Source organism: Amblyomma americanum, chromosome 1 (assembly GCF_052857255.1).
Source record: "Amblyomma americanum isolate KBUSLIRL-KWMA chromosome 1, ASM5285725v1, whole genome shotgun sequence".
Classification (NCBI taxonomy): domain Eukaryota; kingdom Metazoa; phylum Arthropoda; class Arachnida; order Ixodida; family Ixodidae; genus Amblyomma; species Amblyomma americanum.
This window is the reverse complement of record NC_135497.1, coordinates 954,431-979,429: the sequence shown is the minus strand read 5'-3', so window position 1 is coordinate 979,429 and position 24,999 is coordinate 954,431. Positions and strand designations below refer to the sequence as shown.

Genomic DNA, 24,999 nt, shown 5'->3' with positions numbered 1-24,999 from the left:
ACAAAGATATATAGCAATATATCATGCTTTATTAGAGTCTTATATTAACTACTGTAAGTTGGTGTGGGGTGTACTTGTAAAAATAAACTTCTCAAATTGCAGAGGGCAAAGATGAGAGCCATAGTGAATGTATCTTTCATGTCACACGTTAGCTCCCATTTCTCAACATAACGCATCATGGAAATCCAAAAAAATATATGAATTTCACATTCTTAGATCCTTTAAAGTTCAGGTTAAACAAAACAATATGTTATTTAGAGACATCGCTAAATTGCACGAAAATCCCGCAAATTACACAAACACGATGCCGCGAACTCTGGGATGTTCCACATCCCAGAGTTCACAAACTACGGCTTTCAAACACTTAACTATGCTTTGCCATACGCGTTAAATAAATATAAAGTTACACAACAAAATAATACCAGCTCTTCTTTTTCTTTTAAAAGAATAAAAAATATCTTTCTAATGAACCTGTATATTGGTGGCAAGAGTATCTTTTTAAAGTGAACATATAATAATTTCTTGTGTTGTTGTATTTCCACAATTTTTGCTGTACTGTACTGCTTCTGGATGATTTTTGTTATCTGTTATCTTTTTAGTGTGATATGTGTTTTCTGTCCTGCACTGCCGAGTATAGAAAGGATATGGGAGCTTTGTCAAGCTGCTCTTGGGCGGCTTTTACTCCCATACACCCCAAACATGTATGTAAACATGCTTGTTTGAAATAAATTCAAATTCAAATTCCGAACTTGGGAATTCAACAACCTTACTAGGTATAATTTCTACGTGTTTTACTCTACACTCTGATCATCCGACAGACTCGGGGCTGGTAGTGAAAATGTTGACTGCTGTATCATGGCTACGGCTGGACCGGCGGCCGCCCGTACGGCACGGCCAGCGCCCCCTTGTTCGCGCACTATACAGGGTTTTTCGCCTAGTGGACTGAGTAGCCGCCTCACATGCGGGAGGTGCGGGGTTCGATCTCTACTGTCGCCGGGTACCCACCGGGGATACAATGGGTACAAGCTTTCCCTTGCCTGGTGCTCGGCTTATGTAGGGTGAAATGCTTAGGAAATGGGTCGTTGACTCCACCTTGAGCAGAAGAAATTAACCTGAGACATGGCGCTCTTTTGCCACAGATGCCCTTGCGCCATAAACATCCATCATAATCATCAATATCAGTGTGGCCAGCAGCGCGTGCATGCCCCCGTGATGACGACCAAGAAACAAAAAGTGGCTCAGGAGATTATCAGCAGCTTCACAGGCTGAAACAGCATGCGAGGACCTCCAGGCGAGGTCACAAGAGCTGTTGCGTTGAAACAATAGTCTATAGAGAGAGTCTTTCTCAAAGAGCACGAGCAGCCATGTTCTCTTCGAAGCTGCCATCAGCAGCAGAAAATGCTCCCTTCTTTTCCTTTCTTTTGCACTTCTGTCAAACCATGCATGTTTTGATATTTGAAAGCAAGTTGCTCTATTGCACCACTCCGCCTAGAGTTTAAACACAAATGTCAAGGTCCATGATCATTTTGCTCGTAATCCATGCCACCGTTACTTGACCATCAACTTTCAATGACCTGGACCACATTAACAGGAAGACCTGGCAGCAAGCATTGCAGAGCTGTCAAAATTCAGTGCTACGAGAACAACTTGCCAGTAAATTTTCAGCACAAAAATTGTCTCGGAAGAGGACATCGAGGTGCGCTTGACATAGATTTCATGTATGTGTGCCTGCTGTACACTGAAAAAATGTACAAATCAACTTAAGAGTATCCACACATGCAGCAAGAAGGCTTAGAAAGAGCAAAAAAATACAATAGGCTTACACAGGACAAAAATGCGTCAATGTGATTAGTGAGAATTTTTTTACTGTCTTAACGGGAGGAGAGCTTTACAATTAAAGGTGTAGGTGGAATTACTGGAAATCACTTGACCTGTAAAATTTCTGCACATACAGCATTCACTGAGCCGTGAGCTAAATGGCCAGTTTAAGACTTAAAAGAAACATGCTGCAGTATATACAAAAAAAATGCTTTTAGTGCTCTCTTTTACATGACATCGGTTAATCATATCATAGCATTGGTAGCACACAAAATGTATGTGTGGAATACATGCATGCACTGTTTTTGTTCATATCTTACCTGTCATGTGCTGTTATGGCCTTTGATGTGCTGGGAAAGAAACAGGTATTGAGCTATGTCGTGTTACAGCCTTTCTTCTGGTGGAATTTGATCATGTGAAGTGCAGCTGAAAGAAATTGTTTCATACATAAGCATAGCTCATGCAGCACAACAAAAAGTGCACAGCCCCATGATGAGTTGTGGTTTAAACTAATAGCGAGCATTTTACTACTCTATTTAACATATGATGCAAGTCAGTGATGCTGGGGGCACAAAACTATATATTATAAGGTACCAAGACCTAATATGAGCAATCATGCCTTTAAGAGCTATTGTCCATATACATGTTCCTGAATGAACTGAAGTTTTTCTTAGGAGCATTCAGAGCAAGACAGTTTTGCAAAATGTCATTTGCCAAGATAATTTGAATTTAAGACCACGTTGGGCATGCTCTAACGCCAAAGTAGTTGCATACAAGCAATTTGTATACTGCACCCCTAGTTTTATGGTGGATCTGTACTGCACAATTTTTACTCAAGGTAGTGAAAAGTATGTGCTATAAAATAGACCTCTACTTGCTGAAAGCGGCAAATAAGTACTGGATATTTAAGGAAGGAAAGAAGTTACAGAGTGCCTCCTGCAGGTTTCGAACTCCAGGCTAGTTAATTGAGAATATCAATACCTGACCTGCAATGATTGAAGTTTCAAGAAATAAGATTTCAGTTGTAAAACTGGAAACAGTCTCTTATTTTACGAGCGACTTTTCAAAAGCCTGCATTTCATGGCAGCTGTCAAGCAACCCTGATAAAGAGAAACCAGTCGCGACGCTCAACCAAGCCCTTGTAGCCAGAAAACGACACATTTTCAACTATATCCTCATGATGTAGCTTTAACGTAAGTGTAAACCAATACAAAGCAGTTGATTTACTTCATGATTTATCACTGGTGTACCCATACAAAGATAACCGGACAAGATGTGGTTGTCTGTACATTGTAAGGGCTAATTAGAAAGGTAACTCACCATACCAGGAGTGCATGGTAGAAGGAGAGTAGGCAAAAGGTTTCCTGACACTCACAGAGTGAACAAGGGAGAGTAAATCCTCAGGGTGCTTGCCAACGTATCGGCAAGGGGACTAGTTTTCGTCTGAGGCCAATATTTTTAAAGGAAACTTAGAATCTCTCATGTACAGGGTTGTCCACTCTTAGTGCGAACATGCGAGCGCAAGGCCGTGCTCTTTGGAGGGCCACTGCGTCCTACATTGCCACACATCGAAGCGAAGTGACAGATGACACGAAGCATCACATCCAGGACCAACTTCTCCTGCACCATTTTGCAGCGATGACTAGCTGTGTCGCACGCAGTGGACCTCTAAAGAGTGTGGCCACGCACTCGGATGTTTGCACTAAAAGTGGCCAGCTCTGTATAGTCCGGCACTGCCGTAATTATTTAAAAAGGTCTTGCGCATGGGCAGAGGCTTTCACAGTATTTCATAGTGCTGATTTATCGTTTCTTTCACCCTATCCCTCCACCCCAAGTCGTCATTTCCCCCTTTTCTCCTCATTTCCTTTTTTCTTTAATTTATCTTTATACATTTACCTTATGCCCTGCACATCCTCCTATCACTTCTCAGGAATCCTTGGTATCCGCACTCCTCCCTCCCTTCTTTTTGCCTTTCTCCGAACCCAACCTCATTTTCTCCTTATCCTCAAACTTTTTTGTAACCCCTCTCTTCTCTGGTTTTTCCTTTATTCTAGTTTTTCAGCTAAAGTCAGCCAGTCATACCAAGCCAACTGTCGCAGATGAACACAAAGCCTTCCAAGCCCACTACATCGCCACGCTCCACCCCCCCCCCCCCGGTATTCCATTCTACTGAGCTGGCCTTTTCTTTCACAGTTTTGCAGGTCAACCGGTTAATCCTCTTTAGCAGCCATCATGCCTGGTCAAGGCTCACGCTCCCCATCCTAACGCCCTTCCCATATCGCACCCACGTCCCGCACACCCAGGCCTGTCTCCTCGATGTAAAAACATTATTTAAACCCCGCCAGTGATGAACGCTTTGCCAGATTTAGACAAGTCCCATTGTCGAAACGTCGGCAAGCACTCTGAGGCTTTTCCCTCCCTTATTTAGTTTGTGATATATCAGGGACAGGTGTTCAAGCAGCCATACCACACTAAAACACATTTTTAGTGACACAAAAGGCTCAGTGCCTTCAGTCCTGACCTCATTCTGAATCATGCTTTGGTGGCTTAGAATATCGAAATACTGGCCATGACAAAAAGGGCTAATCAGTGAGGGCTATTTTTGGCTGTAGGCGAAATTATAACATTCTACTACAATAATGAAAGCAAACCACAAACACTGATATCAATGTACAGTTTGGCTTTAACATACGGCCCAACACGACAATCTAGTATTTTTCTCTTTTTTCACTTCCAAACTGCATGCATTATTTCTAAAAAGCGCGAGAACAGAAGCTCATGCATAGCGGCAAAGAAACGAGTGCCTAATAGTACCACTTATGAGGTGTGTATCAACAATTGAAATGAGCAACGCTATATAAATGGCAATCCAGAGTTACAGAAATTCAGAAATAAGCGAAATTCAATTGAGACCTAGTCTGGGATCTGATTTGATTGGCCGCTATTACTTTAGCAACAAAATGATACTGCACCAATCATACCTGACACAGAACAGCTATACCCTTGCAAGTTCCGCACTATACCCAGTACCAAGGTAGTGCTAAAAGCAACCTGAATTTTTCAACCAAAAGTAAGCATGTGATGTAAAATAGGACAGGTTTGATGGTTATATTGCTTCACATCCAAAGAGACTATACACACCAAATTTTTGCTAGCGTGTTTTCTTCTTTCAAACGATGCGTTAGACATTCGTATACATAGAGTACCCTGTGGTATTCGTGTAGGATCGCTAAAAACTCGGCCGTACAAGTCGATTCTAGCAACAGAAGGCGATGAACCTTGCAGCACAGGTGGCGAATGCAATGGCGCTCAAAATCTTGAAAGGATCAGGCTTGACAGCTTAAACGCAAAAGAAAACGCCCACAGTAAATGAAGGTTCGTAATAAAAGACGTTGCGAGGCCACCTGGCGATGGAGTTTTCTTTCCTTGAAATCAAACAGTGCTACATATTTTGAGGAATACACAGAAACAAATGAAAGGACGGTCGCTGACTATTCCACATTTTCACTGAAACACACCAGGTCTAACCAGTCTTGCAGCATTCGAACGTGTCTCCATGTCTCTGCTCTTAAAACTTTGCTCACAAGTCTTGCATTCTCTAAGGACGGTGTAATGGATGCTAAAAGGGCGCTCACCTCGACAGGTACAAGTCGATTCTAGCGACAGAAGCCGAAGAACATTTCAGCGCAGTTGGCGAACGCAACGGCGCTCAAAATCTTGAAAGAATAAGGCTTGACAGATGAAACGCAAAAGAAAGGGCCCACAGTAAATGAAGGTTCGTAATAAAACACGTTGCGCGGCCAGTTAGCGATGGATTTTTCTTTTCTTGAAATCAAACAGCACTACATATTTTGAGGACGGTACGTTTGTGGAGTTTATATTTTGTGGAGTGTGTGAAGAGTGTATGTTAGTATAGGACTATCCGCAGATGACTATGTTCTATTCAAAACTATTCGTTGTACCGATGACCAAATTGCTTTGAACAATAACCTTAATGCTTTACACCAGTGTTGTAACCTTAAGTATATGGAATTAAAAAGAGAAAAATCAGTCCTTCTTCGGGTGACTTGACAAGAAAACTCCGTTTCAGTTTTTTTACAACATTAACACATATCCAATAGTTCAGGTCGACGAGTATGAATACCTAGGTGTGACGATAACTAATCCCTTGAAATGTACCAGCCGCATTAACAAAACCTGTGAATAATAATTTAGTAAACTAGATTTTCTTAGCTTTAAATTAAGATCAGCCCCTTCCCATGTTAAGCTGCTTGCATTTAATGCCGTTATCAGGCCTCAGTTGGAGTATGCTCGTGTGGTATGGGACCCTTACTTGAAGAAAAACGTAACTAAACTAGAAATGGTACAGAGAAAAGCAGTTCGTTTTATATTCAATTCATATGGGCGATGATTCACCATCGTCTCTGATGACTGCAGCGACATTTTGACGTTAGAAAGCAGACGAATGATTTCCAGGCTGCGGTTTCTGTGTCTGCTCAATAATCACCAACCTGAAACCAATCTTTGCACGTACTAACAGACTTAAGAATTCTTTTTTCCACGCACTGTCACCCAGTGGAATGCACTTCCGAGAGATGTGTTTTGCGCTGATAATCCTCTTTCTACTGTATATCACGTGTTTACACTGCACCCTGTTCGTTTTATATTTTTGATTGCTTGCCAATGGTGGCGCTGAAATACATTTTCTTGTGACCTGTATTGCCCTCCCTCCTTGGTATTCAATGACTGCAGTATGTTTTAAATTAATAAATAAAGAAACAACGAAATTTTCTCACCGTGGAATTTTCATGCATTTTTCTGAAATGAAGCCCAAAGGTGATGATTGCAAGGTATAAGGCGGAGACATAACACGAATTTCCAGGAGAGAAGAGCATAAAAGTGGGGGGGGGGGTGTACAACTCCTCTTGCTTCAAAAACCTTCTTCCAATTATGTGTGGTACACCTGCCATGGTATAAGCGAAGTTTTCAACAGCCACTAAGCTCCCATCAATTAGCCTGCAACAGCATCCTTCCTTTTAGTGCGAACCACATTGCCGTTTGAGAGCACCACCTTCCTAATTTGTGGCCGCCCGCATGACAACACAAATGGGTCACACTGGTGTTCACAGCAAAACAGAGGACATGACCTTGTTCTAGCATCAGTTTTGTTGCCCACATTACGTTTCTGAGCAAGTCGGTTTGAAAGCTGTTCTAATGAAAACTGTGCCTTTCGCAAAAGCTTCTTGATGGTGCCCATATGGTTGTCGAATGGGAAAGCACTCCATGACTCAAGGGTCCGAGGTACTGTGCGTCGGCTGCAAGATGGCAGAGTGAAGGGACATTATGCGACACATACTGTGTCCCGTATATTCTGGCAAAGCTGCCAATGAACGCCCTTAGCAACTCGTCGGCATAACAAAATTCACCTACCGCTGTGTTTAGAAATGCAAGAAAGGTGACTGCCACAGAAAGAAAATCCCCGCAGTGGGGCGTCTGCAACTTGCAGGCGTTGGTGAGTGGTGACACCACGGGTTCCCGAGCATCCGCAGGGACATCCCCGCAGGGGGATGATGGTGAACAGTGCATCACCATGGACCCGAGCACCCGCGCCTAGCCGTGCGTGGCATCGCCGTGTCCGTGGAAAAGCGGATCCTGGTGGTTGAGCCGATGCCGAGCGTTTGGACCTTTAAGGCCCCTCGGCGGAGGCAACGCACCACTTTGGCCCCAGCTTCCTGTAGACGGCACCTCCGGCCTGACCCGACCGGGGGAAATCGGCAGTCGCCTTTTCCTGTCCTCCCCTCTATCTTTCACTTTCCTATCTTCTTTCTCGCAGCTCTCTTTTCTTCTCATCTCTTAATTACTTTATCTTTCTTCCTGGCGGTGAGGGTTAACCTTGTGTGACCAACCATCCTCAGTTGTGTCATACTGGGTTACAGTTGGGGTGTACAGCTGGCGTGGGGAAGACTTGCTTGCAAGTTCCTGTTCCGTCCCCAAGTTGGGCTCCATGGTGGGTGGCTGGCATCATGACCGAACATTAAACACAATTTATGGCTCCCCCTCCCTCACAAAATGATCGCATCCTAAAAAGAGTGCGTACCGAAGACATAACTGCCCAGTGTTTCCAAAAAACCAAAGAACATTTCCCTAGGTATCATGTTGTACATAGTGAAGATGCAGAGCAACCAGCCAGAAAAATCTCTCCATTCATTGTTTCTAGATCTCTTACTGACGCCCTGGGCCTTGGCTACAAGGTGACGAAGTTAGCGAGTGGCGACCTTCTCCTCCAAATCCGAGACAAATCGCAATACTCAAAATTCCCAACCTTAGTGTCCTTCGGAGACATCCGTGTAACCGTAACTACCCACCGATCACTGAGTACAATCTGAGCATGATTTCCTGAACCTTTCTGAAGAAGAGGTGTTGGAGGGTCTGAAAGACAAGAACGTCTCTGATGTCCATCGTATCAAAATCCGAAAAGACGACAAGGAAATACCAACAAAACTTAAGTCCTGATCTTTGTCTCCAGCCAACTTCCCGAAAACATAGAAGTAGGATATCTTAAAATAAATGTAAGACCATACATCCCCAACCCCAGACGCTGCTTCAAATGTCAAAGATTTGGCCATGGCTCACAGAGCTGTCGTGGCCGCCAAACATGTGCCAAATGTTCGTCTAACAACTTGAATCCGTGGACTGCAATGCTTCACTACTGTGCGCCAACTGCGAAGGGGATCACCCCGCGTACTCGAGGTCGTGCCTGATCTGAAAGAGAGAGAAGGAAATAATAACCATAAAGACAAAGGAAAATATAACTTATCAAGAAGCACGAAAAAACTCCCCTCAGCCTTCCAGTTCACAGCAAAAACAAATTTCGCCGATGTGGTGCGCAGGGGCTGCACACCACACCAGGCTTCGGCCAGTACCCAGGCAAAGCCTGAGTCAGGGCCACCCCCGCCCACGGCAGACGCAGTGAAGGCTGCCCTGCCACCTCTGAACAAGGGCCCGCCGGCCCCTCAGTCGGCCGCCCGCAAGGCTTCCCCCAGTCGGGAGAAGCCCACAAACCGTACACCCGCGGGTTCACCGCGGAAGTCCAGAGCCTCTAGTGAGGCGATAGACACAACTCAGAACTCGCCTTTGCTGCAGCAGAGGCACAGCTCCCTGGAGCGAAAAAGAAAAAAAGACCCCAGTGTTGGCACCCCCAAAACCGGTATCCTAAGTTTTAACTAGACTCAGCAAACATGGCGTTCCTTATACAGTGGAACTGTCGAGGACTAATCAATAACTACGGTGACATAAAAGAGCTTTTAAACACAATATTTCCGGCGGCTTTATGCTTACAGGAGACCAACTTAGGTCCAAAACAAAAAAAATATTTTAAACAAGTACAATGTCTTTCGGTGGGGCCGAGAGCAAGCAAGCAAAGTGTCTGGAGGTGTTGCTATTGTCATCCAGAATAGTGTAGCAACCCGCGAGATCGAACTTAAAACCAAATACGAAGCCGTCGCACTCACCATCCTTCATTTTAAAACACTCACAATATGTACCATATATCTTTAGCCACACCTAACAGTAACACTTCATGATTTAGATTCCCTTTTAGTACAGCTACCAGAGCCATATCTGCTAGTTGGTGATTTTAATGCCCACTCCGGTTTTTGGGGAAGTGCACACACTTATGCAAGAGGTCATATTTGAGAAGATTTTATTCTAAGTAATAATGTATGCCTCCTAAACACCGGCAGATAAGCATACTGCTCTCCGAGCACGGGAAAAATGAGTTCCATATATTTGTCATTTAGTTCACCCTCTCTCTTTTGTGATTTTAAATGAGATGTCATCGATAACCCGTACGGCAGCGATACCTCCCTGTAATAGTAAACCTAACATCCCCGCCGCAAGTCACCCCAACGAAACCCCGACGGTGGAAGTTACATTTAGCCGACTGGGCACATTTTAGAGAAAGTGCTAGCTTAGATAAAATAGTTTCAGATGATCTCAGCATAGATAAACTGAATGAAGCTATCACAAACTGCAAAACTGCAAACAAAAAGCAATTCCTCGGTCATCTGGAGTAGTAAAGCCGAATCACAAAATTTGGTATACACAAGAATTCCGAGGTGCAAAAAAGAAACAAAACAAAGGTTGGAGAATTTTCCATAGGTACCCAACGCAGGAGAATTTTATAAAGTTCAAAAAGTTCAGAGCAAAAGGTCGATATATTCGCCGTAATGCAGAAAAAAGTTCATGGCAAGGTTATGTGTCCTCAATAAACAGCTCAATTACGTCAAAACAAATGTGGGAGATGGTAAAAAAGTTAAGTGGAAGCTACTCCCCATTCACAGTTCCGTTTCTATCAACCCCTGGCATACAGACAAATTTTGAAGAACAGACAGATATTTTGGGTGAGTATTTTTCTGTAGTTTCCAGTTCATCTAACTACAGGGAATCTTTCCTCAGATACAAAAACACAGCTGAAAAACAAAGACGGCCGACAAGTGGCAGTTCAAATTAACCCCATAAAAACCTATTTACAATGCATGAAATTACCGTCCGCTGGTAAGCAAACTGCACCTGGCCCAGATGAAAAACATTATCAAATGCTAGCTCATCTATCTGAACCGGCTGTGGAGGCACTTTTAAAATTTTTAACAAAGTTTGGGTATGGTTGAAACTTCCCGAAGCCTAGAAGATAACCGTTATTGTTCCACTATTAAAACCCGGAAAACTCTCTATCGTTCCTAGCAGCTATAGACCCATAGCTCTGACTAGCTGTCTAGCGAACTCTTTTGAAAGTGTATTAAATATCAGACTATCATTCGTGTTAGAAGACCGGGAGCTTCTGGATGTCCATCAATGCGGTTTTAAAAAGGCTTGCTCCACCACCGACCACCTGGTTCGTCTTGAAAACACTGTTCGTGAGGATTTTACACACAGACAGCATTGTCTCGCTGTCTTCGATTTAGAGAAAGCGTATGACACAACGTGGAGGCTTGGAATTATTCAGGACCTCGCTGAACTGGGCATCCGCGGCAGGATGTTGAACTGCCTTAAAGACTTTTTGTCTAACCGTACATTTCATGTCTGCCTAGGCTTAACCCTTTCAAGGAAGTTTATTTAAGAGAACGGAGTACCTCAAGGATGTATTTTGAGCACAACACTTTATTGTAAAAATTAATTCTACCAGGAGAATAATCCCAAGGTCCGTTATGTATTCTGTCCATGTAGATGACCTCCAGATAACTTACACATCCTCGAATACATCAACATGCGAACGACAGATACAACTAACAATAAATAAACTGGCAACATGTGCAGACCAAAATGCCTTCCGTTTTCCTCCACACAAATCGGTCGCCATTCTTTTCTCACTCAGGCGAGGCAGGCAGATAGATCCCACCCTACACCTGAACGAAATAGACTTACCCGTGAAAAAAAAGAACATAAATTTCTAGGTATAACATTCGACAGAAAGCTCACCTTCCTGCGTCACATAAATGTGTTGAAAAAGAAGGCTTCTCGATTCCTGGACATACTCAAAGTGCTGTCGAGAAAACACCGAGGAGCCGATAGGACATGTTTCTTACAAATATACCGCTCTGTAGTACGCTCTACCATGGATTACGGATGCATAGTGTATGGGTCAGCGATACCATCGTACCTTAAATGGCTAGATTCAGTACATAATTTATGTTTGCGTCTCTCCACTGGTGCTTATAGGGCACCACCCTAAACAGTCTTCATGTAGAAACCAATGAACCATCGCTTACAGATAGAAGAGCCATACTCACATGCTCATACATTCTAAAAATCCGTTCACTACATAAGCATCTATGTTACCCTATCGCCTCAAAGTGCCTTTCTAGAACACTCTTCCACAACAAGCCGCAAGCTACTCGGCCTCGTGTCTTGCGATTTGAAGAGATGTGCCGGAACCTCGGCATACTAGACGTATTGCCAAACATTGCCCGAAGGCGAGGTCCACTGCCGCCATGGCACACTTTCCCTGAAATCTGTGATTTCACTCTTACACAGTTCCGTAAGAAACAGATTCCGCAACAACATATAATACAAGAATTCCTCACACTTGAGGAAAAGTACACTACTTTCGCAGCATTTTATACCGACGGTTCAAAAACAGATTCATACGTTGGAAGCGCAGTTGTACAGGGAAATTGGAATAAAATAGTAAGACTTCCACAGTGCGCTTCTATCTTCACTGCGGAATGTTACGCCATATTTGTAGCCATAGAAAAAATAGTAAATGAGAACCTCCCCAACAGTATTATTTACACAGACTCGCTAAGTGTGCTCACCGCCCTTCATTCTAGAAATGCGATAACCCCGCTGCTTGGCGACCTTATACACAACATTACAACAGCCATAGCTCAAGGGCAAAACATAACACTTTACTGGGTACCAAGTCATGTGGGCATAAAGGGCAATGAAAGAGCAGATTCGTGCGCTGCTCAAGCTTGTGACAAGGAAATTAAACACATAAATATGCTCTATATAGATTGCATGAAACTACTACATAGTAATGCAAGGAAAAAATGGCAGTCCACTTGGAACAACGAACTAAATAACAAACTACAGGTAATAAAACCAGTCCTAGGTGAATGGAAGTCGTGTGCACCAGAAACGTTTCATGGAAGTCATTATCTGCCGTCTCCGGATAGGTCACACACTCATTACACACAACTTTCTTCAAAGAAAGAAAATAAACCAGTTTGTACGTGCGGAGATGAACTTACACTCAATCACATTTTAATTTCATGCTCTAAACTGTAAAAGCTACGGAAAGAGTGTTTTTCTCCGTTTTATAACCAATACATCCCTTTTCATCCAGCACTGCTCTTGAGGGATAATACAATTGTGGAGATGTCTTGCGTTTTTAGATTTTTAACAGAAGCTGGTTTTCTTAAAAGATGTAAATCATGACCCAGTACTTCGTCTGATACACCTCAGCTATTTGTCAATCCTGAGAAAAAGGGTGAGTTCTTTATTTGATTGGTTGGGAACCTTGAGATCCTTGCCCTGGTAAGGATGGCCACTGAGGTTACCCGACACCCTTTAAAAGTTTTTAATTGTACCCATTCCTAGATCCTTTTTCCTGCATCATCATGAGGTAATTCTAACTATTTAAGCACTATGCACCACCGACGATTTTCACAATTCTATAAAATTATCCAGAGATTTCTCCTATACCTCGAGCTTGGCGCATGATGGCCTTAGTTGCCTATGCGCCATAAAAACCAACACAACACAACAGAAAGAAAAAAAGTGCTACATTTTGTCTCCAGTTGTAAAAGCCAACACCAAAGGACCACCTTGCACACAACTCCTAAACACACAAGATGCATATAATCCAGTGGAACATCCTTGATGATTTCCATCGGCAGCCTTTCAAAACTTCTGTCACCAACATGCTGCTGCTTCTAAAAGTGTGCGCGAAAAGTAATATTAGTTCTGAGGCTTCTGTTGATCTCTGGGAAACATACTCTGCCTTGTTTATACATGCCCTTCACAGTCCACTTCGTGCAACTATACTGCCCTGTGGCTCCTGATGCCTAGAATACTAAATGCCTTGGCTAATGCATCACAGAGTAGTGCATTAAGTCTGACAGGAACAGCACGCCCACAAAAACGGATTCCTGAAGTCAGAACATCTTCCAACTCATAAGCAAAATGACGAAGAACCTAGTTCGCATCGTCGGGCTTTCTTTTCCAAAAGAAGACGCCAGCTACAAAGGTATCACTGCATTTCCGGTATTTCACTTGTGCGAGAATCGGCCAGAACTAGCTCCTGGAGCTTTTTGCGTCTGGGAGCCCGTCAATGTGGACGTTCCGGACCAGCTCCTGAAGCAGACCTCTGTTCCGCTCTACAGCACTACGGACGCCCTCTATAATTCCGAAACGGCAGTACTTTCCAGCTGCAAGATGCTTCTAGCAATGCCCTTGCAGGCCTTGGCAAGGAACAAAAACACGAATGGCTGCGCAATAGCGCCAGAAGTGAGTTAAGCGATGCATGAGCCAAGCCTAATTCTGGTCAAGTGATGCATGGGTCAAGCCCAAATCTGCAGTCGCCTGCGGAATGGCAAGTCGTCGTCTTCAGTGTGAGGCAGCTCTGCAGTGGACGATATGCTGTCGTTGCTTCGAAGTGACGCGCGCTCTGCCTGCCTGCAATATCGTCCAGCGGGATTGCTCAACTGCACTGCTAGGCAGTCAGTCGGCTGCGTGAGACCGCAACGACGATTTCGGCATGTCGAGAACTTGGCTACGCATTCAGCACGGTCTCTTTCATGTCTTCCATTTCGTTCACAATGAAAGGACAGCATGCTTCACTACTTGAAAACGCTAAGAGTTCGAGACACTCGTCCGTCGATTTCTAGTACGCCGAAACTTCCGCTCTGAACAAGCCGCCATTGCTGAACCAAGCAAACCCCGATGCTGGTCAGATGTTTAGGAGAATCCACCAAGGTGGAGTAGAAAGCTGTACAGCTTTTCTTTGTAGCCGTATGGCTGCGCTTGGGTGGATGCCAATAAGTAATTACTCCCTTATTAAAACAACGACGTGTGTGAAAAAAAAACCAGTCCCTTACCTTGTTCTGTGCCGGCTTCTGGCTTGACAAGCAAGGACATCGTCGCAGAAGGGTGTCTGCTGCTCACAAGTGGCGAGGCTCGTGCAATAAAAGTATGATAACTACACCGGGTAAAAAGTACACCGGGCAAGAAACGACCGAAACGACCATGGATTGACTACTCTTTGCGCGGGAGAAAATTGACCTGGCGTGGCTCGACTCGCTAGCATGCAAGCTTGAAAAGGCAACGGACAGTGTAGCCCAACGTTAGCGTGCTCAACTGTGGAATACAAGGGCGTTGTTGTTGTACTAGTGCTGAAAAGAAAATTACCGTCGCAAGTTCGGAATCGTTAATCCCACCAGTGCGAAATAGCGCGCTAGCGCGTCTTGTGCGGCTTTAGTGCGGCGCGCACCAACTCAGTCGCGGGAATATTCGCCGTACTGTGTACGCGTTCCAACTTTTTTTACAGCTGCATGCACGTGCACAAATGCGCTGTTCACAACACGGAAATGAAAATACTTCGTGATCCACAATAGATCCCGTTACGGTATTTTTGGGATGAGACCTAATGCTTTTCCTGTGGACGTCCCCAGAAACTCCGATATGGATCCAGGACGTTTGGACCATTTCAGGATATCCTGAGGTGATTTTGTGTTTATTGGGTACGTACGCTTTCATGGATGCGCTGTGTCTCTTTTCTGTTTACCCGCAAGCTGGGCCCCACGCCTTCTTAACCTTCCGTATACACGAGCGTCGTCCTAGCGCCGCGGCTTTCGAGCGATGAGACCGCTCGACTTACGCGCTGCGCTGGTAACCCGAGCAATGTTCGCTTCACCGTCAAGCGACACCTTCGATGACCCACACAGGGACGGTGCCAGGGCATTCGTGGCCTCAAAGATGCAGGAGAGGGGCGGGAAGGTGCCGTGTCGCATGTTGGATAGGCATGGTGCACCTAGGCCTATGGCATTGCTCGTCATAAAATTAAATGAATCAACAAAATGCAGCGGTGATTGGGAGCAAGACATACTGTAGAGGGGGCTGAATGCGGACTGCAGGGTCTGAATCAAGCGCTCGAATGATGTTTCAGGGGTCCAGTAGACCTTCGGCTCCCCCTGGAGCTCTCACGGACCCGCACATTGTGCTTCCACTCGCGGCGTGCCGGTTCAGAATTCAGCGGGCACACGGAAATGATCGCTTCAGGTGCTAGTTCCTGTTCGCTTCCCGGTGCGCTGCGGTGCATAGGCGATGTTCGCGAGTTTGCCCAGAGCCGGAGCTGAAAGCACTAAATGACTAAAACGCCCGTGTGTTGTGCGACGTCAGCGCACGTCAAAAGAATCCCGGATTGTTGAAAATAGTACGGAGCCCTCCCCTGCAGAGTCTCCGATAGCTCAGGTTTAATTTTCGGACATTAAACGGCGCATATCACTGCATCTACCTTTTTGTAAACGGTTGAAAAGGCACCTTCTGCTACTCGTTCAGCTATGACAAGCTACGCACGTCAGGGCAAAATAAATTTTTTGTTTTGCCCACTTTGCACATTCAGTTTCTCAAGCTCTTCTGGGGATCTAAGTTCAGGTCTCCGCATTAGCTTTCTTCCAGTTGACGCAGTGGTTGGTTCAATAAATAGCTAATTTTGGTCATGTTTTCTGTGCGTGATTTGGTGTGTAAAGCAGAATGATTTTGCGCAGACAGCATTCCGATTGAAATATAGTGTCGCAAGACTTCAACGTAATGCTTTCTTTATAGACTGCGATGCCGTTGCTCGTAAATGTTTACCTTGATATGAATTCAGTACAGGAGCACGTTATTATCGAAACAAACAATGAGTACCTACATTCACGGCATAGGTATTATTACAACAATTTTTACTGGCATTTGTTACAAAATCAATAGCTCGCATTTTTTTTTTCACCTGCAAGTGAACCAATATTTTTCTCGCCGTTGCGTGCATGTCCTCGGCTGCGAAAGATTTAAACCATGCCGTGCAATCCTCAAGAGCACATACTATCGGCACCGTGAGAGAGTTTGTACTGCTTTCATAATTAAGTTGGGATCGCCATGTAGAATGCCGCCTTAACAATCGCGTCGGTCCATCAGTAAAACGTGGATAAAATGCCGAAAATGCATATTACTGTTTCACACGTGCACGTGATATTGTCGCAGGAACTGCGCTAACATATTAAGTTTCATAAAACACACGAGCTGGGGCTATATTTCAGCTTTCTTTATATTTTCTCTTCCCCAATTAGTCTTGCATTCAACACTGAGGGGAAGTCAGATTTAAATTTCTGAAAGAAGCACCCTTGCACCTGGAGGATATTTTGGCCATATGCACCCGTCCCCTAAAATCCTAGGCTGCAGGACGGGTGCACATTTAACAGAAGCTCCTATTTTGTCGGGGGTGAAAGTAAGTGAGTCAGTGTGCTCGCTTTAAAGGTGTGAAATTTTTTACATTGTAATTTTCTAAATTGGCTCTGCAAGCCACCTGAAGCAACGCGCTACACCGCAATACAGTCGGCGCCGGTCGGAGATCCGCGTATGACGCCCTGAGGCGCTGGTGCGCGTTTCCTTGTAAAAAACAGCCGTGTACCTTTATTTCCGCCCTCTTCGAATGTGATATTCTTGTGCAAAAAAAAAATGCCACAGAGAACTCTTTTTTTTTCAGGAATGTCTTTCAGCTTCCCTTTAACGGGGCAATGAGGAGAAACTGAAGTTGCCTTGTACGGATAGAATACAAGCACCTAATCACAAAAACGACACTCTTATTGAAAGCGAAGCTTTTCTAAGGTAGAAAAGAGCGAAAAGGAAAATACAGGTATCGCCGCCACAGGCCACACTGTAAAAAAAAATGCTCCGCAGTACAGAGAAACCCGCTGGTAATGCGTTTCCGGAGGGTTTTCCGCAACATGAGGTACGGACTAAATGTCAGAAACAGAGACTCCGTATGACGACTGTCACATTCTTGGTAACGGAAAGTTACGCCATGCTATGCACGAGACCGAAACCGTTTTTTCACAACGAATGCTTTTGTTTTGTTCTTATTGAAGTTTCCGCAATGTGTATGCATACGTCCTCCGTTCACTCGGAAGTCATTTCATCTAGAGCGGAAATTATCTGTATTGTAATTATGTACTTTCTGTAGTACATGAACATGCGTCTTTGTATAGCTTCTGCCCGCAATGTTCACTGCAGATATAGCCGTCCAGGTGCCGAAGAAATAAGTATTATGTACAAGGCTTTCCTTAGAATGAAAGAGTGGTAAGTGTTTGGGTGAGTACAAGTACATACGTTTTATTTTCATGGCAAACTACACACATTGTACATCTGCACATTGCTGTCGGATCTATCTGAAAAGCATAAAAAATCCTCATTTAGTGGTCACACAACACCAAATATAAATTTCACAAATACATTTCAACCATCCGCTATTGAACAATCGGCTTTCGTAGAAGCTTTCAAAAGCCATTCACCGAGAACCAACCCGTTATAATTTATTGCCCAAAATTCATTTCTCATAACAGTAAACAGTAAAAACCACAGGTCCAGAAAGAAGCAGACAAAATGCGCTTTCCCGGGCGGCACTGTGCGCATGAAAGTCTTAACAGTTGCTTATCATTTTGTGCAAATAGAAAGTAGCTCAGGATGGGGGCCAGATGCACTTCAATGCAGGTGCCTTTCTGTACATAGTACTAAATGCACAACTTAGCGAGCAAGGAACATTGGTAACATCTGAAAAAGGTGGGAGACACTTGCCGAATTTATCGTCCATCCAATTTGTTATAGGCAAGACAAGACGGAGCGAAAGTCCCGCACTCAGTTTATATCCAGTTCCCGGGCATGCCCGTTGCGGCAGATTATGACGCTTTTTATTATGACACAAACTTGGAATACGACCCCAGGAAGCACACTTCCCCTAAACCGCATGTTTTCACTCATAGCTTCCATTATCTCAGCATGTGCAAGAAAATGTACTAATATCTGATGTCAGTGAAAATGCAGTCACACGTACCGGAAGCAGCTCACTAAGGCATTCCAATATCTCTGCAGTGTGCCTCACAAGGAATGGATGCTCAAGTTTCAAAAAAGGGCTCTTGGCAGAAATTTAACCAAAGGCCGTTGCCATGTGAACCTTTTCAAAATGATGACCCAGAGAGACGAAGTGTCCTCATGTGTCTGATGCAAAAGAAGGATGAAGGCATGAGTCTTTCTGCTTTTTGAACAGCTGTGATAAGTTTTTTACTGGTACTGCTTGGTGCAGCTTCAGTCTCCTTCTTGACATTTTGTGAAATAATTATATATCTGCGAAAGATCTCGCTAGCAAACATTTTGGCACTAATGGAGAAGCAAAAAGACCCATGTCCTAGGCCTTTTTTTGTGACACTAAAGGAAGGCTTGCCTTTTAGAGTCATTGATTACGAAGAGGTCCGTGTGGCAACAAACTTTGAGAGAATTCCTTCAAGGGCTCTTTGTTCTCATGAGGTGCCCTGTAGATATATAACAGCACCTCAGTGAGCTGTTACCAGCCCTGAATTCACTGTCACTTGACATCAAGGGTATGTACTTTTCCTCGCCACATGCAGCAATGATGTATATGTAAAGAGAAAGCATAAAAGATTTCTAAGTGCAATTCCAGATTGCTTGCGGAGGAAAGCACAAGAGTGGCCATGCTCAGCTGTTACCTTTGCTTCTTGCTCGAGTTCTACAGTGAGTACTACGTAATGACAGGTGTCTGCATCAACTCATATTTAACACCCGTCCTGTGCGACCTCCATCTTGCACTACTGACAGGCAACTTTATAACCCCCTTCTTGCAAAGAGTGTCATCAGGGTCGGTGTGTTCTGTCAGTTTCCTGGTCCTGTGGTTTGTGCTGTGTTTTCTACTCTTAAATTATTTACTGCCTTCATTCTCCACTCCATGAAGACTGAATGTGCTACACTGGGCTGCTCCACGCGTCGTGGAGCAGCCCAGTGGCCATTTTTTTTTCATACGTCGGAGGCACTCAGCTCGAAAGCCATGCTTACTATATTCAGCAGACAAGGGTACATGTGAGACACATCATTAATAACTAATTCTCACAGTGGTATCTGGTGCAAGAATATCTAAATACTACTCAATTTTTGCTTAAGTTTTCAGATACACTCTTAGATTAAAAACATAATTTGGCTACATTATCAGAAGCACAGCACCAAGGTACTCACCAGTTACCTGAAGCACTGTACGCAAGTTCTCGTGCCATCATGAATACAGCACACTGTCCACGTCTTCATAATGCCATGTCACTCCAGCACTTCAATAGCAAAATTTTCCTTTAAAAAAAGTAGTTTTGTTTATGTTAGACTGGTCATATTTAATTTTACTATATACTATGTACTTCTCATTGTACTGCCCCAGACTAAAAAATACCAATGATCACGCTTTGAATTATGTCATATGTGATCACCAAATTATGTGATCACCATTATGTGATCACCAATATGTTCTTAGAAATTCTGATTGAAATAAATCTGACAAAATATTATTTCAGAAAATGTGGCACAAGGAAGAAGGATGCTAGCTAGATAACCTGGACGAATGTTTTCACTTGCATGCAGCCACCGGCACCATTGCACACAATATGTACAATAAAGTGGGTTTTACCTTTCCGAATAGAATTTAATTCTGCAAACATTTAAGTAAAAAAATTTCAACCTTCCATTCCGCATAAAGGAAAGAAAATTCCTCTAGTTTTTTCACAAGCCTCTGCAAGTACACAAATTAAGTGAATCTACTCTACAAGTACTTGAATCTATTAGCACGAGACAGGGACGAGAAAAGAAACAAAACAGGCACTGACTCGCAACTGAAGTTTATTGAAGTGAACAGAGAGTATACAGAAAAGCCACAAGCCACAAACTACACAATTACACATAAGCTACATCACAACATAAGTAAAAGATTGCCCTTAACATTCCTCTCATCTAGACAGTCCAACCCGCTGCATGTTAATGCTATGGGCAGCACACTCACACATTCGTCACCGAGTCATAAGATGTGTCTAGCCTCGATAATTTTCTGGTTAATCTGCTGTGAACGTAGTGCCAAAATGCGTGTTGCCGAAAGGAATGGCTAGCAGCCTTCACATCCCTTGTAATATGCAGATAAGTTACAACCCCTACCAATATCCAAATACCTCTCATGCTCCTGTAGTCTTACATTGATACACATTCCAGTTTCACCAACATAAACCCAACCACATGATAATGGTATGCAATGCATGCAATGGTTGCAAGGCACATATATGTTGCCACGTTTCACTCGACACATGTGCTTCTCCCTAACGAAATTCACAAAATTATAAACAATTTTACAGATTGTAGACAACTTATTAGGGGCCGAACACACCATTTTTACGTCATACCTTCTGGCCACAGTTTTCAAATTTTACAACAATCTATGTATGTACAGTAACACAGTCAGTCTTTTGACATCTCACTGGCTGGCCCCAGCCTGATCATGCCAGTCCCTGCGAAGGGGTTTCAGCTTTTAACATGCTAAAGGGAAGAATGGCACAGCATCAAGTAACGAGGAAAGCAGGACAGCACACCCACGCACAAGTGCCAACCCTGGAGCAGATACAAAATCCAAGAGCGCGTGCTTGACATTCAGCGTTGACAGTCAAGGAAACGAGGAAACACGGATTTGAACGCTAATGATTGAACGAGCCCGATCCTTGACTGCCAACGCTGAATGTCAAGTACACGCTCTTAGATTATGCATCCGCTCCAAGGATGGCACTTGTGCGTGGGTGTGCTCTCCTGTTGTCCTCGTTACTTGATGCTGCGCCATTCTTATCTTTAGCATGTCAGACCAACTTGCCCAATCTTATATGCTCAGCTTTAACAATTTATCGCACGCTTCTGCAATAGCATGGTTGGGAAATCATGCTTTCATTAGCCTTAAAATCTTCTCTTGGAAGCCAGTTGTCACGCTGTAAAAGCATGGCTTCACCAATACCGAGCCTAGACTTGACGACGCAATGCTATCTTTCACTAGCTTAGAATCGTTCGACCAACATTCAAGTAGTTGCTTAACACTCCTGGGTGAATATCGCTAGCACACATGGCGTGCGCAGAACATCAATGTAAGGTTCAGAAACCGCAGCTCTTTTTGTTGGGACATTTTCTCCAAGGTAAACTTAAGACAAAGGCCTTGCTCCTTAAACAAGTTCACAATATGTACAGGTCCCACACTATCACAACCTTTGCAAAAGACCAGAAAATCATAGACGTAGCGAAAGATTTCCCCCAGTCAATGCAATTTCTTGGCAATCATTCCTTCCACCCTCCTTAAGAGAATATTGCTTAGCACAGGGGCAACCTTCGAATCGATACATTTAGCAGACTTTTGAACATATGCCACACTGCCATACTCCACAAACATGCTCTTCACTTCAAATAAAAGGAGGCAAGTGCCAAAAAAGACTTATGTTACACACCCGTTCCTAAACACAAGCTCATCGTTGTGCTCCGATATACACATTCATAAGCTTTTCACAAGATCTTCATACGGGATAGAATAAAATAGTTCTACATCGAGACTAATCACAAGACAATCCGCTGGATTGTCATTCTTAAGATACTCAACCACACTGCGAATTGAGTACAAGAAATGGATCTTCAAGATGCGAAGTAGACAGATGCTTTTGCAAATAACCAGAGATAATTTTGCATGAATCCTTTTCTGAAATTTATCTGAAGAGCATGTTATTGAATAGCATTTATTTGAAGAGCATGTTTGTAGAGTAGCGCAGTGCGGTATGTGTTCTAAAGTCTCGAATATGTAGTGGTTCAAAGGTTGACCTTGTGCTAAGCAATATTTTCTTGAGTAGGGTGGATAGCATAATTGTCCAGAATGTGCATGGGCTGGGCGAAAAATCTTTTGCTATGTCGATAATTTTCTGGTCTTTTATAAAGGTTGTGATAGTTCGGGACCTGTACATCTTCTCAAGTTGTTTAAGGAGCAAGGCCTTTATCTCAGGTTTACCTTGGAGCAAATGTCCCAAGAAAAAGAGCTGTGGTTTATGGACCTTACCTTGATGTTCAGCACACTTCATGTGTGCTGGCGAGTGTTAAGCTGCTACCTGGCTACATGTCGACCATTCCAGGCTAGTGAAAGATAGCATTGCACTTTCTAGCGCGGGCTCAGAATGGATGAAATTATGCTTTCACAGCATGACGACTAGTTTCCAAGAGCAGATTTTAAGGTTAACGAACGCAGGATTTCCAAACCTTGTTACTGCAAGAGCATATGATAAATTGTTAAAGAAGCTGAGACAGTTTTGCGGTGACCGGCACAATCAGGCTGGGGCCAGCCAGTGAGATGCCAAAAGACCAGTTGTGTTGCCGTATGTACATAAATTGTCGCACAATTTAAAAAATGTGGCCAGAAGGTATGATGTAAAAGTGGCTTTCTCGGCCCCTAATACGTTGTCTAAAGCATGTAAAATTTTAAGAATAATTCTGTGAATGTGGCTCGAGAAAAGTACACGTGTAGAGTGAAATGTATATGTACCTTGTAAAATGAATGTGGTATCAAATATTATTATCTTGTAGTCTGGTTTACGTAGGTGCAACTGGAAAGTGTATGAATGTAAGACTACAGGAACACAAGAGGGTAGAGGCTTGGCTAGGTGGTTGGGGTAACTCTGCTGTACACTGCACGGGATGTGAAGTCTGCTACCCTTTCCTTTTGGCAACACGCATTTTGGCAGTAAATTCAGAGAGATTAAATTGGAGATTATCGAGGCTAGACACATCTTATGACTCCGTGAAGAATGTGTGTTTTGTCTATCGTGTTAACACACAATGAGTTGGACTACCTCGATCAGGGAAATGTTGAGGGCGATTTTTGACTCATGTTGTCCTGTATGCTTATCTGTAACTACATGGTTTATGGTATTGCTTGGCTTTTTATATATTCCCTGTTCACGCCAATAAACTTTAGTCGCGAGTCAGCACCTGTCTTGTCTCCTTTCTCATCCCTGTCTTTCGCGCTGGTGGATTCACCGCAATGGCTCACCTCTGCAGAAATCCAAGGCATGACATTTTCCTCTTCACACTCGTGGTTCAGCGCATAATACGGCAAAGGCTTTTCAATTCCAAGGAAAGTTCATGGCTCCATTGAACACTGCCTCCTGCTTACAAGACACAGAGCAGCAATCATTGTAGATTCTACCTGTGACACAAACAGCAAAGTTTTAGTTTGAATGGACTAAACTAGGAAAGCAGCACAATATATCTATAGCCAAATAACTGAACTGAAAGAAATAGAGGGTAGTGTAATAGTGAACACACTGATACATTGCAAGTGAGATATATGCATAATATATTGCAATATCCAACACTGCTACCATTGCCTTAACCAACTACTTCATAAATAACAATAAATGCAGTATCACAAAAATACTGATAATGTACTATTAGTGTTAATAGTAGCAGTGCAGGTTCCATGAACAAAAAAGGGCCCAGTGCTGACTGTCGTTCCCACAGCAGCCTTGTGACCAATGGCCGGTGTAAAGGAAAGAGGAGGAATGACTGAAAAGAGAAAGAGCCAGGGGGAAGGAAAATAGGTATAGAAGGGCTTAGGATATCATAGGCAAATAAGGTTGTTTAGACAGTGAGCACAAAATAAACATTACCACACAAGTAAAGACATACAAGACCAAACATATATATCATTGTGCAGAGTGGCAAACTTGATGCCATTTAGCCCAAAATATGTTTTCAATAAAGTGATTATAATTATTAATAGAACAACTGACCGAGTGAAACCATAACAGGGATGAACAAGTAAGTTGTTAATATTCTGGCAGAAATTAAAAGAAGAAAATGGATCTGGCCAGGGCATACAATGCGGAGAATGAATCACCAATAGTATCTTAGGGCAACAGAATGAATTTGATGGATTTTAATGGCACAAGGGCATCTGTGGCCAAAGAGTGCCTTAGCACAAGTTAATTTCGTCTACTCAAGGTGAAATCAGAGACCCATTTCCCAAGCATTTCATTCCAGATAAGCTGAGCACCACGCCAGGAAACAGCTTGTGCATTGTATCGCAACAAAATGAATTTCACCCTAAGGAAAATATAGCAGGAGATAGCTGATTATAAGCTCACTATATAAGATTAGGTGATTTCTGATAGTGTGGCATGTAGCTGGTGCAAGACACAGATAATTAAACTGGAAAAGGCCATTGTCCTGAGGTGAATGTAAACTAAGCAATGAGGATAATGAAATTCGCTACACTAGAGCTGTTAAGAATCAGCTCAAGTTCCATGCTTCAAGATGATGCAAATTTGCTCAGTGAAAAAAAATCATAAGTTCACCCAAGAATTGGTATCTTGGCGGTATCAGGCTGCAGGTGCAGATGAATTAATCCTGCCTCAGAGAAGAGCTACATAGAGCACAAAACATTTTAGGCCAGTCCTACACTGACAGCTGTTAATAACTATTTTAAAACTGTTTTTCATTGCACAAACAATAATACTGAGTTTGTGTTGGTCATGTGATTATGTTACTGAGGCTCTCCTAAAAATTCTAGCCAGAGCTAAAATACAAGCTGTC

The 24,999-nt window shown here is 43.4% G+C and overlaps 1 long non-coding RNA gene across 1 annotated transcript; it reads right to left on the bottom strand.

Annotated features, from left to right (window-relative positions):
• Window positions 1-17,663: 17,663 nt before the first annotated feature.
• Window positions 17,664-24,210, bottom strand: LOC144130103 (uncharacterized). Its single transcript, XR_013313967.1, has 4 exons — window positions 23,854-24,210; window positions 23,456-23,611; window positions 19,597-19,704; window positions 17,664-17,744 (listed from the first exon to the last, which is right to left on the bottom strand). It is a non-coding gene; the product is annotated as an uncharacterized LOC144130103 (long non-coding RNA).
• Window positions 24,211-24,999: the final 789 nt, after the last annotated feature.